We start from the raw sequence: 14,595 nt of genomic DNA, 5'->3' as shown, positions 1-14,595 counted from the left end.
ACCAACTGCTGAGAGTTAGGGCGTTGCTTTTTGCCTTCTGCTAGGTGCCTTTACCCACTGAGCCAGTTTGTTGATCCGAAACCACTTTGTTAAAGAGACACACAGGGGAGGGAGAGTATCCTGTAACCCCAAACTTCTCTGAGTAACAGTAATGCAATTGGCTGGTGTTTCTCACCTTGTCAGGAACTCTTTCTCTACATGAGAAAATAAAAATGTGGAAAATGGCACAATTTGCTTTTTTCAGCACATGAGTATTAAAGTCTGTTTCAGAACAGTTTTCTTCTTGACATTGCTTCAGTGATGATTTTCTATAGAAATCTTAGGCTATAAATCTATAATTGGAGATACTGGTGATGGTATTGAGGCTCTTGCTCATGGTAGGCAAGTGCTCTTACCTCCAAATCTCCTAAACCCTCATCTCTGGTCTTGGGTTCTTGCTTGGTATGTTAGGGTTCTCTAGAATAACAGAGCTTATAGAATGAATCTCCCCACCCACCCACCCACACAAGCTTTCTCTGTGTAGCCCTGGCTGTCCTGAAACTCACTTTGTAGACCAGACTGGCCTCAAAACTCAACAAAGATCCGCCTACCTCTGCCTCCCAAAGTGCTGGGAGCAAAGGCTCCACCATGCTTGTGTTTTCTTTCTTGAGCTGTCACTGATCTGCTAAACCTATAGAGCTTCTAGTCACTCCCCCCCCCCCTTTTTTTTCTTCTTATGCCTAGGCAATTCCATTGAAGGATAGTGAGGTCAGCCTTGTGATAAGTCTCTCTTGTCCCCTTAGCACAATTATGGTGACAGTTCTTCCAGTTCTGAGGTTGTTTCAGAATATAATAAACACAGCTGGCTTGCATGGTCTTGGTAAAGTCGTTGGGTCTAGTTGTACCACATAAGTACAGGAGGAGGCATGCATGCTCTTTCACAGCATGTTCCTGATCTTTCATTCTTTCTGTCCTGTGTCACGAGGTGCATCTGAGTGTGTCTAGTTTTCATGTCCTGTCCTGCTTGGGCTTTGCTACATCAGTGTGAGTTGGCTCAGTCATTTAGATAATCTGTTATTGGGTCAGTGTACACATCCCATGTGTCACCTTTTTGTTCATATTATTCCTCCACCACAGAGAAACTGCTATCTATGGTTCCTTTTGGTGATGCCTCAATGAGAGTATTCCTATGCATGGAGGGTCTTAGGCTTGATTGAAACCAAGCAAAACCACACCAAATGGCAAAATTGGCTCTGGCAATGTTAGTCTTTGTTTTATTTTTATCTTAGGTCTCACTATACTTGGTATCTTCTTTGACCAGTGGCTGCAGGGGGTGGGCTCGCCCTGATTACTGCTTAAAGGAAAGAATTTTCCCTTTGTGAATGCATTTTGGGTGACTGAGAATCCTTATGCTTCTCATTTGTTTTATTTTGTGCTTGCAGTAGAAGGGTTTTAGGCCAGGTGGGTGCTGGGCTAGGTAGCTTGGCCTTTAAGTATCTTGTTTGTGAAATAAGTATGGCAAAACTTGAGTGAAGAAAAGCTCTGAGGGTCACTGCTGCAACTGTTTCCTCAAATACAAATAGGTCTTTTGTTGTAAGTATAGTTAGTACTTGGTTCTCTATGCTCAGTGGAGGTATCTTCCTCATAGCTTCAGGCATCACAATACAAGAATCAGCTTTGGCGCCCTATACACGCACAACCATGTGTGTGGTCACCCCACCCCCACCCCCATCTTTGCCTGGAATGTTGAAGCATAGAGGTTTCAGAGTCTCTAACTTGTTGAATCTACACTGGGCCAGGATCTTGCTGGGACTTCATGACATGGGAGAAGATAGGTTTGGCCTGTATGTCTTTGGCATCGCTTCTCACCTGAAGCCTAGCATGTTGCCCCTTCTAGAAACTTCTCCATCTCCTTAGAGCTCAATTTTGAGAAGCTCAATTTGTGTGTGTGTGTGTGTGTGTGTGTGTGCACGCACACACTTATGCACACTCACACTCACCAGTTTTATTAATTTCAGCATTTTTTCATACCAAGTGACTTTGATTTTTCAGCAATCTCACTAGCCATGGTTAGCCTGGACTCAGAGATCTGCCTGCCGATACCTCTCAAGTACTGAGATTAAAGACATGATGAACCACCATGCCCCTCACCAAAGTGAACACCCCCCACTACAAACTGTTCATCCTCTCTTTATATTTCCAAGAATTATGCTTTCTCAGAGTCCTTGACCCTTTGCTATGGGGCCTATAGCTCACTCTTACCAAAATAATTCTGCCCTGAAAGAAGTTTACATTGTGTCTTTAGGGGATCTGGACTATGGCATGCCATACTAGGATGATATGGACATTGCAACTGAGGCTGTCATAGACTCTCAGCCCAGCCTTATTTGTTTTCTTGGGTAAATTTAAGTCAACCCCTCCTGTATTTTCTCCTAGTTTCCTTAGTGCTAGTATTTAAAATTAATAATTTGACACCAGAATTGATAAAAGTCCTTTGATTGCCGGGCGTTGGTGGCGCACGCCTTTAATCCCAGCACTCGGGAGGCAGAGCCAGGCGGATCTCTGAGTTCAAGGCCAGCCTGGGCTACCAAGTGAGCTCCAGGAAAGGCGCAAAGCTACACAGAGAAACCCTGTCTCGAAAAACAAAAACAAAAAAAAAACAAAAAACAAAAAAAAAGTCCTTTGATCATATTTAGATGAACTGAGTTTTACTTCTCAGAAAATTCTATGCATGCCTGAACAATTCTCGTCTATCCGTCTGTCCTTCCTTTCTTCCTCCCCTCCTTTTTAATTACACATATAACATCCTATAGTCAGTACTATAGCCAAGACAAGGATATTGCTTACCCTAAAAAAAAAAAAAAACAGTAGTGTGAGTGTATGAGTATGTGTACATGAGTGCAGGTACCTGTGGAGGCCACAGAGGTTCCACATCCCCTGGAACTAGAGTTACAGGCAATTGTGAACCACCACCTGGGTGCTGGCATAGCAGCAATATATAGTACCCTTAACTCTTGAACCATTAACCATCTCCCCAGCTCAGTGTCTGCTCTTCTCTTACAACCACATGTGCTTCCTCTTCTAGCACCTAACAGCTGCTGATCTGCTTTCCAGCTCTATGGATTTGTCTGTTATTGACCATTTATGCAAATGAAATAGTATGTGGTGTTCTGTATCTAGTATCTTTTTCTGAGCACAATATATTGTTCAAGGTTCATCTTCCCTCCCTGTTACAAAGTGAATTGTAATTGTAGTACATTGTATGGCTGTGTCACATTTTATTTGTCCATGCATCATTTTGTGAACATCTGAGTTTTTTTTAGTTTTTGGCTAATTTGAATGATGTTTCTCAGTGTATTGACACAGGAGAATCTGTATGGAAGTTTCCTTTTCCCTTGGGTTTACACCTAAGTGTGGGTTGCTTTACTATCCCAAGTTTTGATTGAAGCCAGTTTGGAGATGAGAAAAGCTTGTTCTTTCCATGAGAAACTCTTGAAGTTGGGGAGCCCTGGCTCTTACTAGGTTTGATGTTTCTTAGAGTTAATTATCAGAGCTGATTAGTAACAAACCTATGTGGAGGAATAGTAGTTGCCCTATAGAATGTTCTTCTCTGTTCCTTACTCTACGGGCACTGCTCACCTCTGCCACTACTTCCTCTTCTCAGGTCACATTGGTTTCCCTGTACTTTCCTTTAGTGTAAGAAATTATAAGGCTGGAGAGATGACTCAGTGGTTAAGAGCAGTGTCTGCCTGTCTAGAGGACCCAGGTTCAATACCTAGCATGTACGTGGCAGCTCACAACTGTCTGGAGTTCCTGTTCCAGGGCATCCAACACCCTCACACAGGCATACATGAAGACAAAACACCAATGCATGTAAAAATAAGAAATAAATAATTTTTAAAAAGGGAAAGAATTTATATTGAGGGCAAAAGAATATGTTGCACCAAAAAATGCTTTGAAAATATGTTTAGTTTGGAATCCTGTTTGATCTAGGACCCAATGTTCAAACCACCAAACAATTTGAGCATTGTTAACAAAACCAGAAACAGATAAGTACAATCTCTTAGATTAATGCAATAGTTTGCTGTAAGCATGATGTCTCCAACAGGATCCCAAAGAACAACAACAAATAGCAAACCAAGTGAAGATTAACAAGAACATAGTAAATTCATTTCCTTTTAGATTTAGTAAAGACAAAAAAGAGGAAATTTAAAATGTAAAAACTGTAACTTCTGTGAAGTATAACTGGCTTTAATCTAAAAGAGGATGTGAGAAATAATATATGAGGTGTCTAGAATGCATTTTTATATTTTTGTAGGTATTTATCTTGTTCTATGTTGTAGGTCGTGCATAATGCAATTGTAATGACCTTGGCCCTGAACTTATGGATAGGCTATAATTTTAGTTTAGGGTAGCAGTCACATGCATGCATATACTGATATAAAGAGATGGTTCTTTGGGCTTGACATACCAGTGTGTAAGAAATCCATAGCTGTTGCTAGATGAAATCACCTTTGAGAACCTTCTTGATAAAGAAAGGTTTTATATTATGGAAGGTGCTTGGAGGTCTCCAAACAGACAAGACATACCAGTCTGACAAAGGGCTAAATAAAGGGTTGAAGGGAGTGGGATCAGGATTAGGCTGTGATGTGGCCTAGAGGTATTGGTTGTTATGGCAACTTGTTAACATGGATCATTTGGAAATTACAGGCTGGTCCCACACATAGTCTCCAGCTTTCTCAGAGGAAGTATCAGCAAAATTGTTGGTTCTGGGCATGACTTGCTTCACAGAGGAACTCTTGGCACTGACTACACTGGTCTAGATGTTAGTAGTGCCCTGGAACAGTTATTTCGGGTGCTAGATTCTCTACACCTTCAAGAATGTATAGACCAGACAATACCATATTTTACTGTGAGTGAGATATTTGGATATATGAATACAAGGATTTATATGACTCTCATTGTCCTTGCTCTGTTCTATTTTATCCAAAGGTAGCAGGGAAGGTGGGGAGTTGAGACAGGATCCTCCAGTGGTACGTCGGTCTTTGTCTTAGTGGAGGACTGAAGCTAGGAACTAGCACATAACCTGTCAACTAAATTCAGCCTGTAATCTCAGTTTGCATAACGAGATTACTGAGGATAGTTTCCCCATTCTCTAATGGCTGTTTCATAGCAGCAATGAAGATCCATCCATGGTTTGAGAGCCCTTTCCAGAAAATGATGACTGACACCCCTGCCTTAGGCACTTTGGAAGCCAACCCTGCAGTCCTGCTCTGTTAAAGAAGCTCATTAGTTATGTTCTGTGGACTGCATGCCCTTGGTGGGAGCAGATTTCAGCACAAATGTAGCACCATAAGTAATGACTTGGATTAGGGTATCAGAGCACTTCTGTAGTTCCTAATAAGCACTTGCTTGTTTCAGGCTGTGCTTCCAATTTGCATGCAAGAGGGTTTCTATTAGCTTTCCTCCTTTTTCTGTGTCCTGTTAACATGAGCACTGGGCAGGACGTGTGATTAGCTAGTTCAGTCTAGTACATCTACTACATTGTTGTAGAGGCATACAAAGATGAAGAAATGAAAGCAAATTGAGAGTTCTGGAAGGACTTGTGACCAGGGCCTATAGTAGTACAGTGATGCATCTGGGGCTTTCCGATCAGTGTAGTACCCTGGGAAGCTCATAAAAGTTTCTGATTTCAGAGCTGGCTGTGTATTTTTTTTGTATCCCCCCCACCCCAATAATAATTCAGCTTAATAGTAACATTGGAACACAACCACCAGTCCTTCATGAATCTTCTGAGTTAAGATGAAAGTATCAAGTAGGTAGTACCAAGTGTATTTATTTGTGTTTGTGATGATAAGGGCCCCAGGTATTAGAGTACTAAGCGGCTCATAAGTGTGTGTTCTATGAAATGGTATCTGAGAGTTAATGTATGGTGGTACAGTCCTTTAAACCCAGCTGTTTTGGAGAATGAGAAGTGTATCCTGAGTTGAGTTCAAGCCCAGTAGGGACATTCATATTCAAATAAAAGGAAGTGAGTAGATTTTAAAATTCATTTACAGTGGTTTTTTGTTTGTTTGTTTTTCTTCAGAAAACAGTTGTCTGCTCTGGGATCTCCCATTCTTTCAGCCACTTAAAGAATTTACCCCTCCAAGTAGCCAGCAGGTTATCACCATTGGTGTGGAGTTGTTGAAATGATTGAGTTAACTCTAAGAGGAAGGGTGGTCAACAGCATTTAATTCTTGTCATTTTTCAGGTCATTTTATAAAATTTGACTTCAGAAATGTTGGGACTTCTAGACAATAAGAAGATGGTGTGTGTGTGTGTGTGTGTGTGTGTGTGTGTGTGTGTGTGTGTTATAATATCTCCCAATAAATTGGAAAAACATCTTAGAATATGATTTAAATGCTAAAACTTGAGACCTAACATTCAGTTGTTAGCTTTTATACTGATGTCCAAAGTATGCTTCACCTGTCCTTGGTGTCCATCTGCCAGTCTGAATAGTTGTTGAGATGGCAATTTATTTAGCACTTAACTCCCTGGAGCCCAAAAGGAGTCTTTGACTTCTAAGTAATGGATAATGGTGTTGTCTGTCATCACCTGCCTCTTCCCTCCTTCCCTTTAGGGTTTCTCTTTGTATCCTGGCTGTAAATCAGGCTGGCCTTGAACTCAAGAGATTTATCTGCCTCTCCCTGTTGGGATTAAAGGCATGTGTCACCACCTGGTTAGTTGATAGTCTTATACGGAACACAGAGTACTTTAAAAAGACAGCTCCCTGCTTTCCCTATCCTGTTTGATGCTCTGTGCTAAATAAGTGTTTAAGTAGCATCTTAGATATGTTCTGTGTTTCATGAAGCTCTTTTTAAAACTATTTTGTATGTATGCACACATGTGCCTACATGTTCATGGTTGTGTGTGCACACATGTACACGTCGTGGTCAGAAGTCAATATCAGGTATCTTTCTCAGTTGTCTTTTACTGTGTGTGCAGAGGCCTGAGGAAAATATTAAGTGTTCTGCTTTAGCACTCTGTTTCCTTGAGACAGGGCATTTCATTGAGTCAGAAGCTAGGCCTGCCATCCAAAAAACTCCCAGATGGAACGCATCTGTTTCTGTCCCCAAGCACTCTAGATACAGCTGTGAGTGACCATCCACATGCCTTAAAAAAAAGTGTGTGGGGGGGTGAGGTGCGGAGAATATGAATATGGTCATGTGAACTTAAGTACCTATGGAGGATAGAAGAAGTTTGTGGATCTCCTTGAGCTAGGGTTAACGTTAGTTGTGAGTTGCTGGGTGCTTGGTGTTGGAGGCAAAGCTCAGCCTCTGTAGAGCAGTATGCAGTCTTAACCACTGAGCCGTGTCTCCGGACTTGACTCTTCCTTCCCTCTGTCTGTCTTTTAAGTGAGGACTCTGAATAGAAGTCCTCATGATTGCACAGCAATAATTCTTAGCCACAGTCATCACTCCAGCCCTTCATACATTACTTATTTTTTTCAGACACAATCTTTCACTGAACCTGGAGACGGTCCATGAAGCCAGACTGGCTGTCTAGAAAACCCTAGGGGTCGTTTTGTCACTGTCTCCCCCCTTGCCAGGATTACAGGAACATGCCACTGTGCCTAGCTTTTTATATGGGCACTATGGATCCGAACAGAGGTTCACAGCAGCTATTATATACACTAAACCTTAGGCCACAGGAGTTCCTATACTGTGTGGCATGTATTAGTGTTAATTGCTCAGTAACAAAACTACACTGTAACTTAATCTTTCAAGATAACAGTGATGTTTCTTTCTCATAAACTTACTTTATCTGGGAAATTTTTCTGCTGATATCCTTATCACTTATCAGGCCGTAGTAAACTGGCCAGTTGGACAGTAATTGCAGGTAACCAAAGTGGATCTTTGATCCTTTAACTTTTCAAATATTTTGAGATTTAATGGTGTGTAATTCTTCAGAATTGCATCATGTATACTTAGCATTGTCCATCAGCTGGTTTAAATAAGTGGTGCTGATTTGGTATCTGACACTTTTTTAGTGTTTTGTACGTTACATAAAGGTAAAGCAAATGCTATCTTTTTGTATCACTTAGACTAAAATTTACATATCTCATACTGCTGGTTTTGAGGCTCTAGTGTGAGCACCAGAATGAGATGAAGGGCCTATGAGGTTACAGGATGGCCACGATCATTCTGCAGCTTAAAAAACCATATCTTCTCATTGTGTATTCTGGGTCCCTGGAAGCAGACCCTCATTTCATTGGGAATCTGTGCTTTTAGCCCTTGTTTATGTTATTGGATTATATGGAAAAGGCTGATTATAGGAATGTTTTCTGGTCTTCACTGCCATTGAGAAAGGATGATTAAGCAGTCTGTATCTAGCATGCATAGTGTTCATGATCAAGATATGGTATGGAATGCAAATCCTGACTTAGAGACTGTACACAGAAGTAGTACATTATTAGTGGCATGCAATCACTTGGGAATGTAAAAAAAATGAGCAGAGAAAGGTTTTGCTTACACACACACACACACACACACACTATTACACTATTGGTATAGAAGCATGAGGAATGTACGTTGAGTAAAGGATTTGGATTGTTGATGACCAGTTCTTTCTTTAAATTGAGCTCATTGCTAATCAGTGAAGCACTGCTTACCGAATAAACAAGGAGTGATAATTGGTGTTGCCTATGAAATTGGTTTACATGGAAACGCTTTAACATTAGAAAGGTGTTTCCTTTGCTTCTGAAGAAGTACTGCTGTAAACAGTATTAACTGGAATGTTGTATTTGATTCTCTGTAATATTTCAGTAAAGTAGTTTCTGAAAAAGATCAAAACATGCATAATATCATTCTTATTATTTTTATTTTTTTTTGTTTTTCTTTTATGAGACAGGTTCTTAATAAGGTTCCTTAGGCTTTTCTTTATTTCCTGTCATAAGTGATCTCCTGCCTTAGCCTCCCAAGTAGCCAGAACTACAGGCATGTGCCACTATACTTGGTTTAATGTTTGTATATTTTCATTGAATTAGGTGGTCTCTCCTTTTTACTAAGTTAAAAAGCAGTGTGTTTCAGGATTTTAGGCTTTGGGGGGGGAGGTAAATTTAACATTTCACAATGGAGCTGAGTAACATAAAGGAAATGTTTAGAGTCTTTAATACTGAGCACAGCACCATGTCTGCATGTGTGCAGGGGCCATGGCTGGCACCTTCCGAGTTCTTGTTATAGTTTGTTTCATGCATGCAGTACCTGGGTTACTGTAATTGAAATCTGAGTGATCATGAAAGGAAAGTATTTTGTGTCAATGTGTAGTTCCTTCTGCTAAAGCCTTGTTGGCGTTAGAGCATAGCTTCTGATGTACAGCTTTGTCTTCACAGGGTTGATCTTCTGCTGTGGGCCTTTCACTAGGGAAACCTGGAGCAGACAGCTCTTTCTTCAGGACAATGAAGTTTAGGGAATACCTGTGTAGATTTCTTGGTGGTAAAATAGAAAAAAAAAAACTTTGATTTAGTATAGTTTTTCTTTTCTGAATATCTGCTTTAAGTTAGGCATACGGGGTAACTGGCTAGTTTATCTAGATGGTAGTAGTTAAGCATAGCTTGACCAGCAGCAGCAAGGTTATGTGTGCATGTTACCTTTCCACTGTTTTTGAGTAGTATATACATGCCCACAGTTGTGGACACTCATTCTGTGAGTGTGGTAGGAGCATTGTACAGCGTGTGCAGTTGTGACAGCTGGCAGGAGGTGAGAAATTTTCTGATGCTGAGTTTCCCACAAGACTGTGCCATCTGTACCTATCAACACTGGTAGATTTTTTTTTATTATTATTCTTATAACCTTGGGATCATAGTTAATTTGGCTTCCCAGTTTCTCCGTTGTTGAAAGCAGCAAAGGGTTCTCCACCTTCTTGGAATTAAATATAATAGAAAATATCTCTCAGGACCATTTTAAAGAAACAGATTGTAATAATTGTGTTTGATTTGTGTAGTACGAATTCTAATTGATCTTAATAATAAAAACCTAGAGCCAGATATCAGGGTAAATGCTGAAAGACCAGAGAACAAAGGAGCAAGCCACAGCCACCACCACTTACCTCGCCAACTCCTCTGCCTGAAGGGGGGCTGAGCTCCTGTCTCTGCCTGCCTTGTATTCCTCTCTCCACCCAGCCATATCACTTCCTGTCTAAGAAAGGAAGATAAAATGTAATAGGGATGGGGTGCTGGGGGTGGTGCAGATAAAAGATGAACACATACAATATGAGCCAGGCATGTAGTGATATATACACTGGACATCCTAGCATTGTGAGGCTAAGAAGACAGGGAGATCATGAGTTTCAGGCCAGTCTGGATTACATAATGAGACATTTTTTGGTAAATATTAGCAATTACCCCCCCCTCCCCCAAGTAAAAGATGCCCCCACAAAGGAACACCTAGTGTAATAATCACTTCTTTGGGCTTCTGGACTATTCAAACAAGCACAAATTTTGAAGAACACCTTACAAAGAGGCATAGTTCCCACTTGCACTTACTGTTTGTCTCTGGTTGGGCTGGCCTAGGAACCTTGTAAAAGTAGGTCATAAGCACTGATCTTCTGTACCTAGATTATCTCAATCTGCGTACTATTAATATACATAATGCTATGCATTAAAGGCATACACCACCATGCTCTGCTCCCTTCATTTTTAAAGATGAATATTAGTCCATTTTTAGATACACCATATATAGTTTGCTCATCTGTCTGTGAGGTTGTAAATCATTTGTGCACTGGGAATGTGGGATTACAAATATCTTGGAGAGACACTACTTTCAGTTCTTTCAGAGTATATACCGCTGTTAGATTTTCATTGCTATGACAACTCTGACAGAAATTCATGGGAAAACTATTTTTAGTTTACCCCACACCCTCATACTCCACCACAAAGTCCATGGTAGGAAGTAGAGAATCCCTGTGCTTTTGGGCCCTCTACCTTTCCTTGTCTTTTTTATTTTTATTTTTGTGTATGTGTTTGTGTTGAATATATGTCACACATGTACTGTTGACCAGTACTGTTCCCTCCAGAAGAGGGAGTGAGATCCCCTGGAACTGGCATTACAAATGGTTTGAACCACCTGACATGGGTGCTAGAATATGAACTTGAGTCCTCTGAAAGAGTAGCAAGTGCTCTTAACCATGGAGCCATCTTTTCAGTCTTTTTGTTTGTTTTTGTCTCATTTCATCCAAACTTCAGCCTGGCAGGTATTCTTCCCATTGTAGCCATCTCTGGAAATGCCCTCACAGACACCCAGAAGTTTGATTTTGGAGATGCTTCTCAATCCAATTAGACTGACAATCATGTTACAAAATAGAATTGCTAAACTGTGAGGCTCTATTTATATTTTATTTTATTTTTTGAGCTGAAGACCGAGCCCAGGGCTTTGCGTTTGCTACGCAAGTGCTCTACCACTGAGCTTAATCCCTCAACTTTATATTTTATGTTTTTAAAGGAGAGATTCTCACTGTATACAACTAGACCAGCCCTGGTGTGTTGAACTTACAGAGATCTGTCTGCTGGGATTAAAGGAGAATACCACTGTGTCTGACCTATTTTTAGTTTTTTAAGGGAACCTCTGCACTGTTTTCTACATCAGCTGTACTATTTTATATTTCCACCAGTACCTTACTAGGGCTGTGTCAGTACACACATCCTGTAGGTAGTGAGGATCCAGTCAACACAGTCCCCGACTCGTTTTCCTTGTAAATGTGACCTTTGTCATAGCAGATAAAGAGGTCAATAGCTCTATATTTAAAAAATGTCTGTTTATGCCTACCACCTATCTTCTGCAGGTATACTCCTGGGTCTGGCAGAGTTCTTCTCTTAGCAGTATCCCTAGCCTCTGCTTTCTGGTCCCTTTCTGTCTCATTCCCACCTCTGTTCTATGGTTGATTTGTGGTGTGTTCTAAGAATAGAACATGTCAGAGCCTGGATACTAAAGTAACTGTTAATGCTGGGACCTGTCTGGGTGACAAAACAGCCTACCAGTCTCAGTATAACCTTAGTTAGCATGGAACTTGACTATCATCAGGCCTGGGTGTGCACTGTCCTTTGGACTAGGAAGGGTAGTGGTATAAGATGGCACCACTCTTGCTTTTGGAACAAGCATTTGAATAGTAATATGTGGTAGAAATATTCTTCTTAGCGTACCCTACTTCTTCAGCTCCTTCAGTCCCTTGTCCTGTGTTTTCCTATATCCCAGTGGATAACTGAGCCTCAAGAAGCCTGTCACCAAAGAACTGAGCCTACACATGAGACTTTGCATTTACTTCCTTGCAAAAGATATCTCCTTTTAATGTGCTAGGATTCAATCATACCTTTTAGTTTAATTTTATGTGTATGGTATTTAGCTTGAATATAGGTCTGTGCACCATATGTTGTCTGGTGCCAATGGATATATGCCAATGATATAGCCCCTGGAACTTGAATTATAGATGGTTTTGAGCCACCACATCTAGAAGAGCAATAAATGCTCTTAACCACTGAACTATCTCTCTAGTTTCCTTAATAATAATTTTTAAAAAATCCTTTCACTATAGACTGTTTATTGTTTGCAGTGTATAAATGCCATATTTAAACAAAGAAAAGGACCAGAAACTTAAGAATAAAAAGGATGCTTATGGCCGTGGCAGCCATCTTTCAGTAACTCGCCAAAATGACAATCACAAAGGGAAAGAGGAGGGGCACTCACTATGTTCTCTAGGCCTTTTAGGAAACATGGAGTTGTTCCTTTGGCCACTTACATGGGAATCTACAAGAAGGGTGATATTGTAGACATCAAGAGAATGGGCACTGTTCAAAAAGGAATGCCTCATAAATGTTTCCATGGCAAAACCGTAAGCATCTACAGTGTCACCCAGCATGCTGTGGGCATCATTGTAAACAAGCAAGTTAAGGGCAAGATTCTTGCCAAGAGAATTAACATCCAGATTGAGAACATCAAGATCTCTAAGAGTCGAGACAGCTTCCTGAAGTGGGTGAAGGAGAACAACTGGAAGAAAAAAGAAACCAAAGAGAAGAGCCACCTGGGTTCAGCTGAAGCGCCAGCCCATTCCACCCAGAGAAGCACACTTTGTGAGGACTAATGGGAAGGAGCCTGAGTTGCTGGAACCCATTCCATATGAATTTATGGCCTAATGTACAAAAAGAAATAGAAGACCTGGACTGTAAATAATAATAATAATAATAATAATAATAATAATAATAATAATAAAAAAACAAAAAATTAATGTGCTGTTACAGTCTTGTAGTCTTTATTTTGTACAGCAGTCACATAGGCAGACTCTTTACAAGTACCTACATTTACCAGATCTGACTTTGGGGCTAGTTCCTGGCTATGGCCCACTTGTACCTATTGGTTTTTTGCTGATCACCAATCTTTCAATTTCCAGCCATACATACACTTACCAACAGTGCTCATTTGGGTACAGAGAATGTAGGCACAATTAAAGGCAGAACATTTTGAGTTTTTGTAGTTTTTGTGATCTTGGGCAAGTAAGTTAACATTTCTGAGCTCCATTTTAGTTCTGTTTATTTCTTGGTGGTTTTATGTTTTTGGGTTTTTTTTCTTTCTACAATACTGTCTTAGTTAGGGTTTTATTGCTGTGAAGAGACACCATGAGCATGGCAACTCTCACAAAGAACGCATTTAATTGGAACTAGCTTACAGTTTCAGAGGTTTATCGTCCATTATTGGCATGGCATAAAGCATGGCAGTGTGCAGGCTGACGAGGTGCTGGAGAAGGAGCTGAGAGTTCCATCTGGATCAGATGGGCAGGCAGCAGGAAGTGAACTGGCTTGAGCTGCTCACACCTCAAAGCCCACTCCCTAGTGGCCCACCTCTCCAACAAAGCCACACCACACTTCCTAATAGTCCCTCTCCCTATGGCCAAGCATTCAAACACATGAGTCCATGGGGGCCAATCCTATTCAAACCACCACAGATACCCAGCTTCGTGGGAGTTTATTTTTCCCTGATTTCCAGTAGTTGTGAGTTGATTTTGCTGATAGGTAGCTGCCACCATAGCCATGCCCACTCATTCACAAAGGACTCAGATGTGTTTATTAAATGGCCAGGCATCTTTACCTGAATTTTTATATTTTGTTTCCCAATGGAGTACCCCCCGTCCCCATGTCAGTCTTTCCATTGCCACTGCTACCACCCCCTACTCCAATTTTGAAACAGAGCTTTACACTATTGTGCAGGCTGGCTTGGAACTCATATGATATGACCTAGGCTGGCCTTTACCTTTGTCACTCCTTCTGTCTTAACCTCCTAATTACTGGGATTACAGTTCTGAGCCACTAACCTAGCCCTTAAGCTTTATCATAAAATACTTGTTTTTACAGTGCTGCTGCTATGATTTTGGAATCGGGTTCTGGATTGATTTCAATGCCTTATTGATGGTAGTTCAAACTGGTGGAGATAGCACTTAGGCAGTCAAAAAGGACACTTTACATGGAAGTTTCCTACATGGAAGACTCCTTATCTACCTAGATTGTCATTAATATGAACAGTTCACCTTGTGAAAAATGCATGCTAGCTGTGGAAGTGTTGACCCTCCCATTTCATTACTTTCAACCTATTC

General features: G+C 40.8%; 1 protein-coding gene and 1 pseudogene across 6 annotated transcripts in view; both read left to right on the top strand.

Moving 5' to 3' along the window:
• The window catches only part of Ankrd11 (ankyrin repeat domain 11), a 196,376-nt gene that overhangs the window by 103,274 nt on the left and 78,507 nt on the right, over nucleotides 1-14,595 (top strand). The window lies entirely within an intron of this gene.
• Nucleotides 10,116-13,166, top strand: LOC114700985 (annotated as a pseudogene).

The sequence above is a fragment of the Peromyscus leucopus genome, chromosome 5 (assembly GCF_004664715.2).
Source record: "Peromyscus leucopus breed LL Stock chromosome 5, UCI_PerLeu_2.1, whole genome shotgun sequence".
NCBI lineage: Eukaryota > Metazoa > Chordata > Mammalia > Rodentia > Cricetidae > Peromyscus > Peromyscus leucopus.
This window is presented reverse-complemented; position numbering and strand designations above follow the sequence as displayed.